This window comes from Oncorhynchus keta, chromosome 7 (assembly GCF_023373465.1).
Source record: "Oncorhynchus keta strain PuntledgeMale-10-30-2019 chromosome 7, Oket_V2, whole genome shotgun sequence".
In the NCBI taxonomy this organism is placed as follows: domain Eukaryota; kingdom Metazoa; phylum Chordata; class Actinopteri; order Salmoniformes; family Salmonidae; genus Oncorhynchus; species Oncorhynchus keta.
In genome coordinates, this window is record NC_068427.1 from 16,566,781 (window position 1) to 16,582,454 (window position 15,674).

The 15,674-nt window shown below is 42.8% G+C and overlaps 1 protein-coding gene across 4 annotated transcripts in view; it reads right to left on the minus strand.

Moving 5' to 3' along the window:
• The window catches only part of LOC118386089 (E3 ubiquitin-protein ligase Midline-1), a 58,240-nt gene that overhangs the window by 20,208 nt on the left and 22,358 nt on the right, over nucleotides 1–15,674 (minus strand). For 2 of the 4 annotated variants that reach the window (XM_052522065.1, XM_052522067.1), the window contains exon 1: nucleotides 4,295–4,543. The exons of the other annotated variants lie outside the window; for them this stretch is intronic. The gene's annotated coding sequence lies outside the window, so the exon portion shown is untranslated. Of the gene's footprint in view, nucleotides 1–4,294; nucleotides 4,544–15,674 lie in introns of those variants that run through there. 4 annotated transcript variants of the gene reach the window in all.

Sequence of the window (15,674 nt, forward strand, 5' to 3'; positions counted from 1 at the left end):
AGGAAATAAAACTTTACTATGCGTCAGTATTCTAGTCATACACAAAGATCATGTTGCATTAACCTTTTTCCCATTGACAAAACATTGATTGATAATGCGTGGGTGGAGATGAATGATCAATTGCCTTGAAGCCAGTCGCCTGTCTGTTCACTGCCAGCTTTGGAAAAAGGCCCATATGAAATGTGACCTTTACGATGGGGCTGGGACGGTCTCTACAGCCATCCGGGGTTGGCACCTACAGTCATTGGTTGGCACTGAACCCACCATCGATAGCCAGTAGGACTGTGCATCAGCGTGGCTTGAGAGAGGGAGAAACACCACACAAAAAGCCAACTAACACCGCCTAATGTGTAGCCACATCTAGACACCACCAGCCTAAAGAGCCCCACAAAGCTCTCGTCATAAAGGTTGTCAATCCCCAACATGTAGAGCCAGCAGGGTCAGATTAAGTGCAGGAAAACTTGATAAATCGCTTACTCACAGAGTTAACTGTAAATGGTTTATTCCCAGGGCCCAGACATGCAGGGTGGTATCTCTGCAGAACTGAAAGAGCAGTGGAACAATAAACAGGGATAGGCGTCACTGCACGTGGTCACTGACAGTTTCCCAGTGTGGGATAGGTGCTTGCATCTTGTATCAAGCATTAGTACTAAGCAATATGGCACTTCAGGGAAACTCTGAATTTGGATATTAGGCCTAATAACTCAATTGAAATGTTATTTAAACTAGAGTCATCCTTGGACAATTATTACCTTTTGGGCTCCCGCTTAGCGCCGCTGTCTAAGGCATTGCATCTCAGTGCTTGAGGCATCAATACCGACACCCTGGTTCGATTCCAGGCTGTATCACATCCGGCCGTGATTAGGAGTCCCATAGGCCGGCGCACAATTGGCCCAGCGTCATCCGGGTTTGGCCGGGGTAGGCCGTCATTGTAAATAAGAATTTGTTCTTAACTGACTTGCCTAGTTAAATAAAGGTTACATTTAAAAAGAAAAAAGATATGTGCTCTCATTTTTGTGCTGTTTTTTTTCTCTCCAATTCAAGCACCTTTTTAATTGGCTATGCCAGACTCTTTTATCATCTCTAATGATGGCCGCAATCCATATATTTATTATGAGAGAGAGAGAGAGAGAGAGAACTTGCTCTTTTCCCTTTTTTTCCTGGGGCAGATACCTAACATCATTATCTGTAATCCTGTCTTCACAGCGTATCTGTGACCAATGTGTGGCCTGGTGTTGCACCCAAAAGCAGCCGGCTCAATGGAGCGGCCCAACGGTCCACTCTGTCTGCCTAAAGTGATTTACAGCTGTGGCGAGAGGCAGATGATTAGACAAAACCTCTAATCTCCCAAATCTGCACCCGTACACATCACTGTGATTATCAGCAGGGGCCTCATCCTGACCCACATTCACCAAAAACATGGGAATTTACTGCTTTCATATATTAGAAAACAAACCAGGAAGCACAGTGGTGTGCTGTGTTATCTAAGTGGACGATAGAAATCAACATTTGTTTTACTTCAAGGGCCCCTCCACCTGTCAAATATGATTATGTTGAAAAGGCAAACCAGCTTTTTTCAGGGGTTTGCATTATACTGTGTTTCTACTATCGAGGCGAAGCTAATGCACAACCAATTGACTATGGATTTGTACCGCACGTATGTAATTATAATGAGAGCATGTGTCAACAATCATTTCAGTATATTTCATATTTTGATTTATTAGGGATCCGACACATAACGGAAAATACATTATAGACAAAAGACTCGAATTGACATACATTTAAAAACATTAACATGTAGTGTGTGTCCATCTATCCGTTACATAGACATGTCCTTCCATACACACAACAAGTAGGTCACATGGGGGAGAGGCGTTGTGCCGTGAGGTGTTGCTTTATTTGTTGTTTTAAACCAGGTTTGCTGTTCACTTGCACTATATAAGATGGGAGTTCCATGCATAATATTATCCCTTTGATTATAATAAAGTGCAAGATGTGCTGCTCTGTTCTGGGCCAGCTGCAGCTTAACTAGGCCTTTCTTTGCGGTACTTGACCATATGACTGGACAATAATCAAGATTAGATACAACTAGAGCCTGCAGGACTTGCTATATTGATTTTGACAGTACAGTAGGTGTTTCATTTTTTAAGTTGATGTCCTGTTGAGGGATATTGATCACAGATGTGTGCCAATAAACAATAGCCTAGAGTAAGGGGTGTACATGTGAACAGACAATAATACAGTCATGAAATGCAACCATCTAAAAAAAATACACTGCAAAGTAGTTTGTTTGCAGCTGAGAGTCCAATGCTGATTTGATCAAAGATAAGAAACTGGAAACGGAGGCCACTAGTTGGATTGATACATTGCCAGTTAGCCTTTAGCCAGCGAAGCAGTCAAAGAGCTTTAGAACAGAGGGTCTGTTAACTAGGCCAGCTGTTGGCAGGGCCGGTCTTTCTGTAGGTCATCCTGGTCAGTAATCAGAACAGCCAAACTCTCCCATTTCCTCCCTGCTGCTTGGCAGGTGGCATCAGCAGGAAAATGTTGTTTTCTTTCCATAACCACATGAACTTTCACTGAATCCCCCTAAGACTGTTGCTTTCCCAGCAAAGCCCTAGACCAGCATAGATGTCATGATAACAGAATTGGTCGCAGTTGGATTACACTAATCTCAAATTCCAGTCGTTTTAATTAAAACATGATCAATCTAAACATCTTTCGTCCCTTGGTCCCCAAATACTGTACAAATAACTCAGTGGATTAAATTGAGGGTTTATGAATATCTCAAGAAGATTATGCATCATGGAAATTACTCGAAAATGTGTGGGTTAACTTCAAGAGATATATTTTCATTCTTATGAAATATACTGTTCTACATTGCTCAACCCACTGAAAAACAGGTTAAAGGGGGACATCTTGTGGCTGACATAAAAACTGACGATCCCTGACAGAATTGAATATTTGGTTATGCTGATGATAGGTTACGAACTTTGCATACACAGACTTCTGAAAGACTTTCTGTAGTAGCGTCAAACAAAACATTACTGTTGTAGACTCCCAAACAAACACACTATCCCGACTGTACCGTTGCTTCTTTACCTATTTCAACACCTACATTCCAAAGACTGAATCTCAACAAATGATTCACTGACTGACACATTCCATGATACCTCTAGTGGCCAGCCCACAAGGTTTCCATGGTGATACATTATTTACCACACAAGTGATCAAAGAGCGACTACAGAGAAAGTCAGCCATTCTTCAGCTCTAGTGGGAAACAATGACTTACTAATTAATAAGGAAAACCCCAGGCTCCAACAGCAAAGTCTAAATTTTACACCTAGAAAATAAGACGTTCGTAAGGTTGACTTGCCCAGAGATAAGCTCTGTTGTAAAACTACAGGCAAGCTCCTGACACAATATTACACATAATGCTTGAGAGTTAAAGAGGTAACCCAGATTGCGGAACACTGCTAACTTTCACTTGTGTTCATCTTATCTTATCTGAGGTGTATTACATTTGCTGGGGCATCAGGAGATGTGTTTTGTATTCATAAGGACGTATTTTCAATCCCCTGGTAGCACTAGTATAACCCTCAGACTGTGTAACAAACGCAAGGTCTTTATTGGCAATACACTGTTGAAAATAGCAGCTTCACTTAACAAAAACAGCTTTAATTGACATTTTGAGAAACCAACATTCTGAACTCGTCACATTCTACAAGCTGAAGAACAATAAAGGCTGTCATTTCAACTGCATTCTGCAAACAGCCTGCTCCATTCAAATAAAGATGGATTACTTCTTGCACCTGTCTCATAAATGATGTTTTCATGACGATCAATGTGTAAACCTTGGCATGATGTCAGCACTGAAATTGGCATACCGGCTTTTCTAATCACAAAAATGAGGTGACATCCAAAGAATGCTGATTACAGACGACCCATCGCACATAATCACACCACTGTGTTATTCTACACTCTGTAACGTCACTTTGATAACTCATCTGTGGTCAAACATAATGGCATTTCTGAGTGCAATGCAGCAGTGACATCAGCTTTTGAGCTGTACCCTGCCTCGAGTCTCAGAAACTTGTTCTGTCGACACACTGATATCAAGCACTTACTGCACAGGCACACGCACACGCACACACGCACACGCACACGCACGCACACACACACACACACACACACACACACACACACACACACACACACACAGAGAGAGAGAGAGAGAGAAACCACTTGCTTAAAGGAAAATAAGCAACCCCAAAGTAAGCAGTAACCTCTTTTTTACCTGCCACATGGCTAAAGTCCCATCATCCACAAACAGGGGGAAAAGAAAAGAGGTCTCACAGTTGACAAGTCTGGTAATACTGTACTAGGCCAATCCACTGTAGCAATCTGGACAAACTAGCTCACCCCTACGCTTAAGCCTTTACCTCCAGTACCAGTATATTGGCTCTGATTTAAGTTTCTGGTCCTCTAACCCTGTCCTCTCAGCCTATTGAGAAGAGGCAGGAGGGTTGAAGCTGTCCTCCTTTTCTCTCTGTTCGACTGAGTACTGTATCTGGCCCCTGTGGGCTACAAACTGTTGCCCTAACCAATCACACAGAGGGGGAGGGACCTCTGAGAGGGGGGTGTCTGTTCAGGGATTGTGAGCTGAGAAGCGTTGGCATCTAACGCTCTGTTAAGACAACCACAACAGGTATAACAATCCAGTTATTAATCCAGTATATCACAATTATTTTTTTAATGCGCCACAACATACCAATGTTGATCTAATTGATGAAAAACACATCTGTAACAATATGAGGTGGTGGTTCTCACACCAGTCCCCAGGAAACTCAACACAGACCAGAGTCATATAGCCAAGTAAAACAGTCAATGACGTCACCATGCATGCACTGTAAAATGATGCATTTCATACTACTGTACACCTACTGTAATGTAAATATGGTATCAAAGCAAGTACTGAGTAATGCCACACAGTACAATACGTTAATATTGTATTATACTGTAAAAAAAAAAAAAAAGTAAATTATACTGTAATCGGAATTAATTAATGAATGGATGAATGAACTACATTTATTGAGGGGTGGGGGGTTGTATTTCACAGTATTTTACTGTAATTACAGGGGATTGGTGCAAGCAGGTTGGCTGCTAGGTAAAGTGTTTACACATTACAGTATACTGTATTGATGAATATTTGTTGTTTGATATGACCTGCACTTCAAGAAGCTTTAAAAAAGGCTTCCGAACTGGTAGCGACGATAGGGCAAAATGCTCAACAATTTAAGGTTTGAAGGTCATGAACAGTCAAAATCATGTTTTTTTATGACACTGGATCAAAGTAAGATGACCAAAGTATGAAAAATGACTGTTGCTTTTATATTGATATAGTTTGATCATAAAGTTACTGGCTCCCTCCCCCATGTCAAACACTTGGATTCAGGAGGCGGGGTTTATTAAACCAATAGGGTGACCTCACCCTATCTCTCATTTTAGTACACCAATGGTAACATGGTATTCTCCTACCTAATTTCAATAAGTACTGCCGTGTCAGCAAATATATTTAAAAGTGTACATTATTCATATATGACAAAGATACTTATATGTTTCCCCTTTCATCTGTGTCTGGTGTTAGCTCGCTACTTGCTAACTAGGTCATCATACGCTCCAAAGAGTTTTTTACTGTTTATAATACCCCAAATTACCATATAAATTATATTGTTACGTTACAGATTGTATTATACTTCCACAGAATTAGACCACTGACCTAACAGGTCAGCAACACTCACAGTGGAAAAAAAACGAATGACTTCCATAGTCATATTGGCTATATTGTTACCCATTCGCTTCTTTATGAAAACTGCGTTCATTGTCACAACAGCGTCTTTTCAGCATTCTCATTGGAAACATGATCATAATGCTGACCTGACAAAAAAGCAGAACACCGGGATGTTTTATCTTGACTTCTATCAAACTTGACAAGCGCCGTGTAAGTTTCTCGCACCGAGCACACGCTCCATCTTGCTCGGTAAACACTTTTACTGGACATTGAAACATGGAAATAGAGGAATGTGTTTGTGGTTGAAACAGTTGACTGAGACAGTGTTGATAGTCTCAGTTTGTTGGCACCAGTTGCACCGCTCTGTGGTCATGTGGGGAGGAAAAAAAACTTCCTCTCCTAACGTCTGCAGCTACCAGGCAAGTTTGGCAGCCGCCTGTTGATGCCATCACATCGTATAACATCTGAGCAATGCAAAACCTTGGCGTCCATCACACCTCCATAGCTAAAGGTTATAGCTCAGCTCACATGTTCCACTACCTTTAATCAATGACCTCATGGGATCACTATGACTATTGATATCTCATAATAAACCCTGTGTTAGTTTACCGTGCTAAGGGTCCAGCACAGCATGCTGGCTAGAGAACTCAGGCAGTAATCGATATAGATTGGTAATTACCCAGAGCCGGACGCCTGCCATGAGAACGCTCATGTTTCCTTTTTCACTTCATACCACCGAAAGAGACATCCAGTTCTTCTTTGGTTGAGCAAAGATTGAGCAATGAATAACAATAGCTCAGTAACCAATTACACTAGAGCAACTGGGCTTACCGCGATGAAATACTGTGGTTTAAAATGTGGTACAAAACCACAGTAGTGTGCACAGTTTATTTTGACAACTAATCAAAACAGATTCCTCTGAGATGAGAAGTGTGTGAGTGGCCAGTGCACACTGCATAACGTCTGTCATGGAAATCTGCTCCAGTATGACGTTGATGGCCTACAGTAAATACAATTGCTGCCATTGTTCCTTCTTCATCCTAATCAACATTGGCATATCAGTCCCTCAGAGGGCTGCCACAAAACAATATTGTACAGTTGCCTTAATTTGAGCCAGTTTGCTACAGCAGGAAAGTATTACTGCAGCAACAGAAAATGTGAATTGTTATGTGGATTTCGAATTATTGTTCTTGTTTTTTGTAGGGGTTGAGACATTTTTTGTTAGGTCAAATCAAATCTGACATTTTTTTGGGGGGGGAAATGACAATGACTTTAGAAGCCTTTTAAAATCATGCATCTGTAGGACACAATTCCAGCCCTGTCTATTCACTGTATTGTATTGGACACTGGCCAATAGCTGTGTATAAATACTGCCATTATCAATCAATAGTGACCTCTACTTTCCAGATGGATTTAAGGCCAGGCACCACACCCTAATCGGGTACCCCCCCCCCCCTCCCCCCTCCCTTAGCTGGCAAAAGTGTATTGTGATGTGAGTAAGAGCTCACTAAATATAATCCATTTTTGTATTAAAATGTTTCTTAAATATTTGTTTCTAATATGCAAATGAGGAGCTATCAATTAACTATACAAATGTAAATATGTATGTTTAATGCATTTTTGCACATTATTCAGAAGAAAATGTTATCTAGAATAAAAATTGTACAACACATCAACAATTCATTTTGTAACAGTCTGGAGAACATACTGTATCTAAGAATAACCACACACACATTATTCCACACAGATGCTTCTGGAGCTGAGAAAAATGTGTTGGTGTGTCGGAAGAGTCTAACTTTTGGGACATGGCAGTTAAAGACAAGTACACTACATTTAGACTACTAAACGCCAAACGCCTATTTAGACCCAATCACCATCTCTTCAAAGAAAGTTACTACATATATTCCAGTTTGTAATGTTCCCTATGAAATTGGCTTTTAAATTGTGTTGGATTCAATGTTTAAATTGTGTGGGATTTAATGCAGTGAGCTTTGATATTATGGATATTTAAATATATATATACAGTGCATTCGGAATGTATTCAGACCCCTTGACTTTTTCCACATTTTGTTACACTACAGCCTTATTCTAAAATGGATTAAATGTGACCCGTTTCAGGAAACTAGGCTTATGTCGGGACTCATTACTTCACAAGAGACCTGTTAGAACGTAAACTTATTTTATTTATCAAAATGTGTTTTTTGGCAGAAATTCCTTCTCGAACATGTGAATTTGCCATCTGTAAAGATGAATCAAATTGTTAAATTACGAGCCTAATTGGTTTAGCCAAAGAAAAGGCAGCAACCTTCCCTCTAGCCATGATTGGCTGAGATAATGAGTGGGCTGGACATGCTGAGAGATGAGTTTGGATTGGTCTGCCATGTGGCACACTTCTGTCTATTTGAGCTGGTCAGTATGTCTAGGTAATCCTGTCTAATGCATCTTTAAAAAAAATAAAAATTATGTATCGCTTATTAAAACTGCTTATGTGTTGCTCCCCACTTTCTGGAGGACTGAGTTTTGAAATCAGTGGATGATAGCTAAGGAGATGGAGAAAATACATTTCTTAGCTAGCTAACATTGAACCTGGTTGGTTAGCTACCTTTAGATTTATGCAGGGTAGTAATGTCATGAGTTGGGATTATGGTTAATTGTTTGCCTAGCTAGTTAACGTATGTTGGCTGGCTCACTAGCTAACCTTACATGTATGACCTTATTATTCGTATATCAGAGCCATTTGCTTAGCTAGCTATAGCCTAATGTTAGCTAGCTAACATTGAACCTGGTTGGTTTATTTACCTGTAGATTCATGCAGGGTAGTAACGTCATGAGTTGGGATTATGGTACATTGTTTACCTAGCCAGCTACATGTTTTACCAAAAGACTCCATTATCCAAGTAACCATTTTAGTGCATTCGTAAATTCAGTCTGGCCATGTACTCCGATATCATAGCACTCTCATCTGTTTGTGCCAGAGCGCAGAATAACTGCTGAATTTACGAACACTCAACACCCATTGAACATGGCCGGTGTCAGTAAACGTCGGCAAGAAAGAGTAAGTCAATTGTTGCCAGCAGCACAGTTAGTCATCAACGCACTGGATAACATGAACACAGCCTAACTAGCTCTGCTAGGGTGAGAAAGATGGTCAGAGTGGGATGTTCTCTCATTTTGTGTATGGAAGTAGCTAGCAAGCTAGCCAATGTCAGCCAGTTAGCTTGGGTGCTTGACTGCCGTTGTGAGGTTCAGAGCGTTGGGTGTGCGCTCTGAACTCTCAATCTGACAGCACAGTTGCAGTCACCAACGCTCTGGATTACATAACAGCCTTACCAGCTCTGCTAGGGCGAGTAATGTTCAGTGAAGTAGCTATCAAGCCACTCCTACGTTGTCTTGGCTGTGTGCTTATGGTCATTGTCCAGTTGGAAGGTGAACCGTCGCCCAAATCTGCGGTCCTGAGTGCTCTGGAGCAGGTTTTCATCAATGATCTCTCTGTACTTTTTTCCATGAATCTTTCCCTCGATCCTGACTGGTCTTCCCATTCCAAGCTGAAAAACATCCCCACAGCATGATGCTGCCACCACCATGCACCAGTTGCCTCCAGACGTGAAGCTTGGCATTCAGGCCAAAGAATTCAATCTTGGTTTCATCAGACCAGAGAATCTTGTTTCTCATGGTCTGAGAGTCCTTTAGGTGCCTTTTGGCAAACTCCAAGTGGGCTGTCAAGTGCCTTTTACTCAGTAGTGGCTTCCGTCTGGCCACTCTAATAGATTTCATTGTGGGGTATTAAGTGTAGATTGAGGACATTTTTGTATTTAATACATTTTTGAACAAGGCTGTAACATAACAAAATGTGAAACAAGTCAAGGGGTCTGAATATTTTTCAAAAATATATACACAACATACAACAATTTCAAAGCTATTACTGAGTTGCAGATCATATAAGGAAATCTACATAAATTAATTCTGCCCTAATCTATGGATTGCACAGCCACTGGGGAGCCAGGCCCAGCCAATCAGAATATATATTTTTTTCAGGCTCCAGTGATGGGATCAGCCAATGTGGACATGCATATTGCAGACCGAACGTTCCATCACCCCGTCTGGGTTGCAGAGGTCAGAGAAAAGTGGCTGTTGATTTTGGACTTCCTACACAGGGCATGCTGACAGCTGGATCTTCGTGCTGAGATGATAATCTTTTATGGCAGTCCTGCCATACATCTTCGGTGTTCCTGAAGACTGAGACCCTCCAGACCCCAGTACTATCGAAGCCTTGCCCTTTGGAAGAAGACTCAACCCCACTAGCAGGCACGTGACCTCTGCAACCTCCCAGTGTACAGCACCCTGTGGACGTGATTACACCAACCATGCCCAGCCTGACTCAACCTCTATTCCCCACACTCATCCAAGCAGTGACCCCCAGGTGTGGACTACAACCAGGTAAGTGACATAACTGTCAAGGACTACTTTCAGCTGTCTCAGGTGGATGAGTCCCTTGACTTGGTGATGGTGTTCACATGGTTCTCTTCTTTGGATCTTCGAAGCGGCTACTGGCAGGTGGCCATGGCTCCAGAGGACAAAGCAAAGACTGCTTTCACCACAGGAAAGGGGCTGTGGCTGTTCAAGACCATGCTGTTCGGACTATGCAACTCCCCAGCAATGTTTGAACGACTGATGGAGAAAGTACTGGCTGGCATGCCTCCTGAATGCTGTCTAGTGTACTTAGAGGATGTGCTGGCACTTTGATGTTGCCTTAGAGGTGCTGAGAGAGGTCTTCGAGAGGATCCAGGCCGCAGCCTCAAGCTGCACCCTGAAAAGTGTTGCTAAGGGAGGTCACGTTCCTCGGCCAGAGTGAGCAGTGAGGGCCTCAAAACAATGGAGGACAAAATGCTGCAGTTCAGGACTGGCCTACCCCCAGAGACATTCACTAAGTACCGGCATTCTTGGGCCTAGCCCAATACTACAGGGGATGTGTTGAAGTCTTTTCAATAGTGGCTGCTTCTCTGAACTGGCTCCTGGAGAAAGGGAATGACTTCCAGTGGAACCAAGAGCAGCAGGTTGCCTTTGAAGCCCTGAAAAAGGCCCTTTGTGAAGCCCCCATCTTCGTTGCCCCAGACTCACAGATACACTTCACCCTGGCCACCGATACCAGCGGAAGGGTCTGGGAGCAGTCCTGTCACAGGTCACCCCGGAGGATGAGCGGGTAGTGGCATACTATAGACATACAGTACCTTCAACAAGGCTGAAAGGAACTACTTGGCATCACTTCCGCCACCACCTCTGTGGCCTGCCCTTCGTTATACGAACAGACCATGCAGCTTTGAAGTGGCTTCTCTCCTTTGAAGTACCTGAGAGCCAAGTCGCCCGCTGGATAGAGCAGCTGCAGGCTTTCCAGTACACCATTGTTCACTGTGCTGGGGAGAACCACTAAAATGCTGATGCACTGTCCAGGTGGCCATGTGGTCCTGAGTGCAAGCATTGTGAGCACACAGATGCTTGTGAAGTGCTGGCACTGTTGCCAGCAGACACTGGTAGGTGGATAGAACCACAGCAGGCTGATCCCGACCAACAATGGTGTTTGGCTGGGTGGAGGAAAGATCTTGCCCCCCTGCATTGAGGTGGTGGAGCAGTCACCCATAGTGAGGGAACTGTGGTCATAGTGGCCTAGGTTATAAATAAGACATGGATCACTAAAAAGAAGCAGGTTGGAACCAGCCACAGGTGAGGCTCGTTTGCAGTTGGTATTCCCCGAGGTCCTGAGAGAAGTAGTGCTCGAGCTACACCATGGATGCCCTGGTATAGGACATGTTGGTGTTACCAAGAGACTGAAGCGAACCCACCAATCCTTCTACTGGGGACAATGTAGACAGGATGTGGAGGATAGTGCCCTCACCATAGTGCCCTCAAAGCTCATCACTAAGCTAAGGACCCTGGCACTAAACATCTTCCTCTGCAATTGGATCTTGGACTTCCCGACGGGCCGTCCTCCAGTTTCAACTGTTTTGCCTTGTTATTATTCGACCATGCTGGTCATTTATGAACATTTGAACATCTTGGCTATGATCTGTTATAATCTCCACCTGGCACAGCCAGAAGAGGACTGGCCACCCCACATAGCCTGGTTCCTCTCTTGGTTTCTTCCTTGGTTTTGGCCTTTCTATGGAGTTTTTCCTCGCCACCGTGCTTCTACACCTGCATTGCTTGCTGTTTGGGGTTTTAGGCTGGGTTTCTGTACAGCACTTTGAGATATCAGCTGATGTACGAAGGGCGATATAAATACATTTGATTTGATTTGATTTGGAAAGGGAAGGAAACAACATTTCCGACACGCTGATCCTCAACACGGGGCCCATAAGAGGTGCGTGCTCAGTCCCCTCCTGTACTCCCTGTTCACTCATGACTGCATGGCCAGGCACAACTCCAACACCATCATAAGTTTTCCGATGACACAACCGCGGTAGGCCTGATCACTGACAACGATGAGACAGCCTGGGAGGAAGTCAGAGACCTAGTCGTGTGGTGCCAGGACAACAACCTCTCCTTCAATGTGATCAAGACAAAGGAGATTATTGTGGACTACAGGAAAAGGAGGACCGAGCCCGCCCCCATTCTCATCGACGTGGCTGTTGTGGAACAGGTTGAGTGCTTCAAGTTCCTTGGTGTCCACATCACCAACAAATCATAGTCCAAACACACTAGACAGTCGTAAAGAGAGCACGACAAAGCCTATTCCCCCTCAGGAGACTGAAAATATTTGGTTTGGGTCCTCAGATCCTCAAAAGGTTCTACAGCTGCATCATCGAGAGCATGCTGACTGGTTGCATCACTGCCTGGTATGGCAACTGCTCAGCCTCTGACCGCAAGGCACTACAGAGTGTGGTGCGTACGGCCCAGTACATCACTGGGGCCAAATTTCCTGCCATCCAGCGCCTCTATATCAGGAAGGCCCTAAAAATGGTCAAAGACTCCAGCCACCCTAGTCATAGACTGTTCTCTCTGCTACCGCACAGAAAAGCGATACCAGAGGGCCATGTCGAGGTCCAAAAGGTTTCTTTGCAGCTTCTACCCCAAGACATAAGACTCCTGAACAGCTAATCAAAGGGCTACTCAGACCGTTCTTTTACACTGCTGCTACTCTCTGTTTATAATCTATGCATAGCCACTTTAACTCTACCTACATGTACATATTAGCTCAATTACCTCAACTAACCGGTGCCCCCACACATAGACTCTGTACCGGAACCCCCTGTATATAGCCTCGCTATTGTTATTTTACTGCTGCTCTTCAATTATTTTTTATTTTATTTTAACATTTTCTAATTTCTATTTTTTACTTAACACATTTTTTTTTGTTAAAGCATTGTTGGTTTAGGGATTGCAAGTAAGAATTTTACTGTAAGGTCTACAGCTGTTGTACTCGGTGCATGTGACAAATACAATTTGATTTGATTTTGATTACACAAGACCGCATGGATGTTGCCCACAGATTTGCCCGAGAGCAAAGCCAAGGCAGCTGGTGTGCTGCAAAAGAGAGGGTACGATGTGCATGTGATGGGGCAACATTTTACATCAGGAGACCTGGTGTGGGTGTATGGCCCTAAGAGCGTGAAAGGCAGGAGCTCCAAGCTGGACAGCAACTGGGTGGGGTCCCTGCTACATGGTTGGTCGGGTTGGAGAGGTCATATGCCGTGAGGCTAGCATGGCCACGCAGTTGTCACCCACCGAGACAGAATGACAGCTTTTCAGGGCGAGAACCAGCCCTACTTCGCCTGTAGCTCACCACATCCCAGAGACCGCAACTCACCATCCCACAGAGACTGCGGCTCACGCTCCAGAGTCACCCATTCAACCCCCCGGTCACCAGAGGGCCGGACGGCCTCACCTGTGGTTACCCGGCAACATCAGAGCCACTTCCGAGGTGAAGTGGTGACCCCGATGGGGGCACTGGTGCCTCCATCAAGGCCAAACACAACATTCTCTGCTTCCATTCTCACACCCAGAGCTGGACACCCTTCTCCGCCTACCCCCATTGCTCCAACCCGGAGGCTACAGCGTTCAGATACTTTATCCTTGGGGACGAGGACTTGAGGGAAGGAGCAATGTAGCGACCCTCAAGGGGTAGGGTGGGCAGACCCTGCCCCAACCTGTCAGCACCAGTCACATTCAATGTTTATGGGTTTGTCATGGTAATAGAAAAGGGCTGCTCATAGGTTTGTGGGGAGATAACCAGTGTCTCTCTTGTGTTTATCTCTCTGGGGAGATAAATCACAGTCCAGCAGGAGGTATCTAGTTCAGGCTAGGTTGGTTGTTTTGTGCAACTCCCTATCAGTGCATTTGTTATTTAAGCTATCGAAATGATAAGATCGGGAAACTCACAAACGCCACAGTATTTTGATATTTTCACTACATACAAAAACAAAATGCTAGTGTTGCCTTTTTCACTGGTGTTTCCTATATTTTAATGACAATTCAACCTTTCCAGAATGTAATTTGATTATTTAATTTGCATATATATTCAAAGACCAGAAAAGGTTAATGATGAAATTAAGAAACGTTTTTGATTAGTAATAATTTACTTTAAACAAAACACATTTTTCTATAATAACATAAGTGACTGTAACACCAGTGACCAGAAACACCAGTAACGAATCTTCAGACTATTCTATTAAAACCATCAGGAACAGTAACACCCGTGATGGTAACACCAGTGACAAATCTGCAGAAAATATAGAATATCTAAGATAGTGGCCACAGTATCCAAAACACATTTCTTAAATTCTAAATAAATCTCTTAATCATTAGATTTCATCAACTATTTTAATTAAATGTCCCTTTACCCTTACTTTAAACTGTGTAACACCAGTGACACATCTTAAGGCTTCACCTGAAATTCCTCCAACACATTGGTGCGGCTGGCTTCCGGGTTGGATGCGCGCTGTGCTTTTGAAAACAGCCCTACATCCATTGAACCTTTGACCAGGTAAGAAGTTAGTTTTTTTTATTGTGGTTTTTATAATGGGGTAACACCAGTGACATTAAATTGAGGGACAGCTATTCTCTGTAAATTATTTATAAAATGTAGTTGATATTTAAGTATTTTAAGTAATACACAAAACAAATGTAATACTTCCCTTGGTATTCTTAGATTTAAAGTGGGAGAAAAAAAATCATTGTACTAACTATGTTTTATGATATATACAGTACCAGTCAAAAGTTTGGCAAGCGTGTACAAAGCTGTCATAAAGGCAAAGGGCGACTACTTTGAATAATCTCAAATATAAAATGTATTTTGATTTGTTTAACACTTTTTTTTGGTTACTACATGATTCCATATGTGTTATTTCATAGTTTTGATGTCTTCACTATTATTCTACAATGTAGAAAATATTAAAATAAAGAACAACCCTTGAATAAGTAGGTGTGTCCAAATTTTGACTGGTACTGTACGTATATAAAAGTTTGCAATATAACTGTCTTACATATGTTTTATTAACAATGACCCATGTATGTTAATTTAAAGTGGTTCAAATGTATAACATTTTGATAATTCGTAATAGTATGATAAACTAAATAAATTATATTTTCAATTTTATTTAGCATAATAAAGGAACCAAACGCACAAACGAACCTATTCTCTTCATATTAACACAGAGAGAGATGTCACCCTACAAAGGATAAACCGTCCTCATCACCACACCCATTGTGATGCTTAAATTTGATGTCTTTGTTAATAAAAACACAAAACCGGCTCTCCTGTATGTACACACTATCGATAAGATCAGCTGAGGCTTGCCGCCAGCTGACCACGAATTAGAGGGCAGGTCAGAAGCTCCCATCATGGAAACAAACAGATAATCTTGTGATTATCTCTTACCAGTCACTTCTCCAC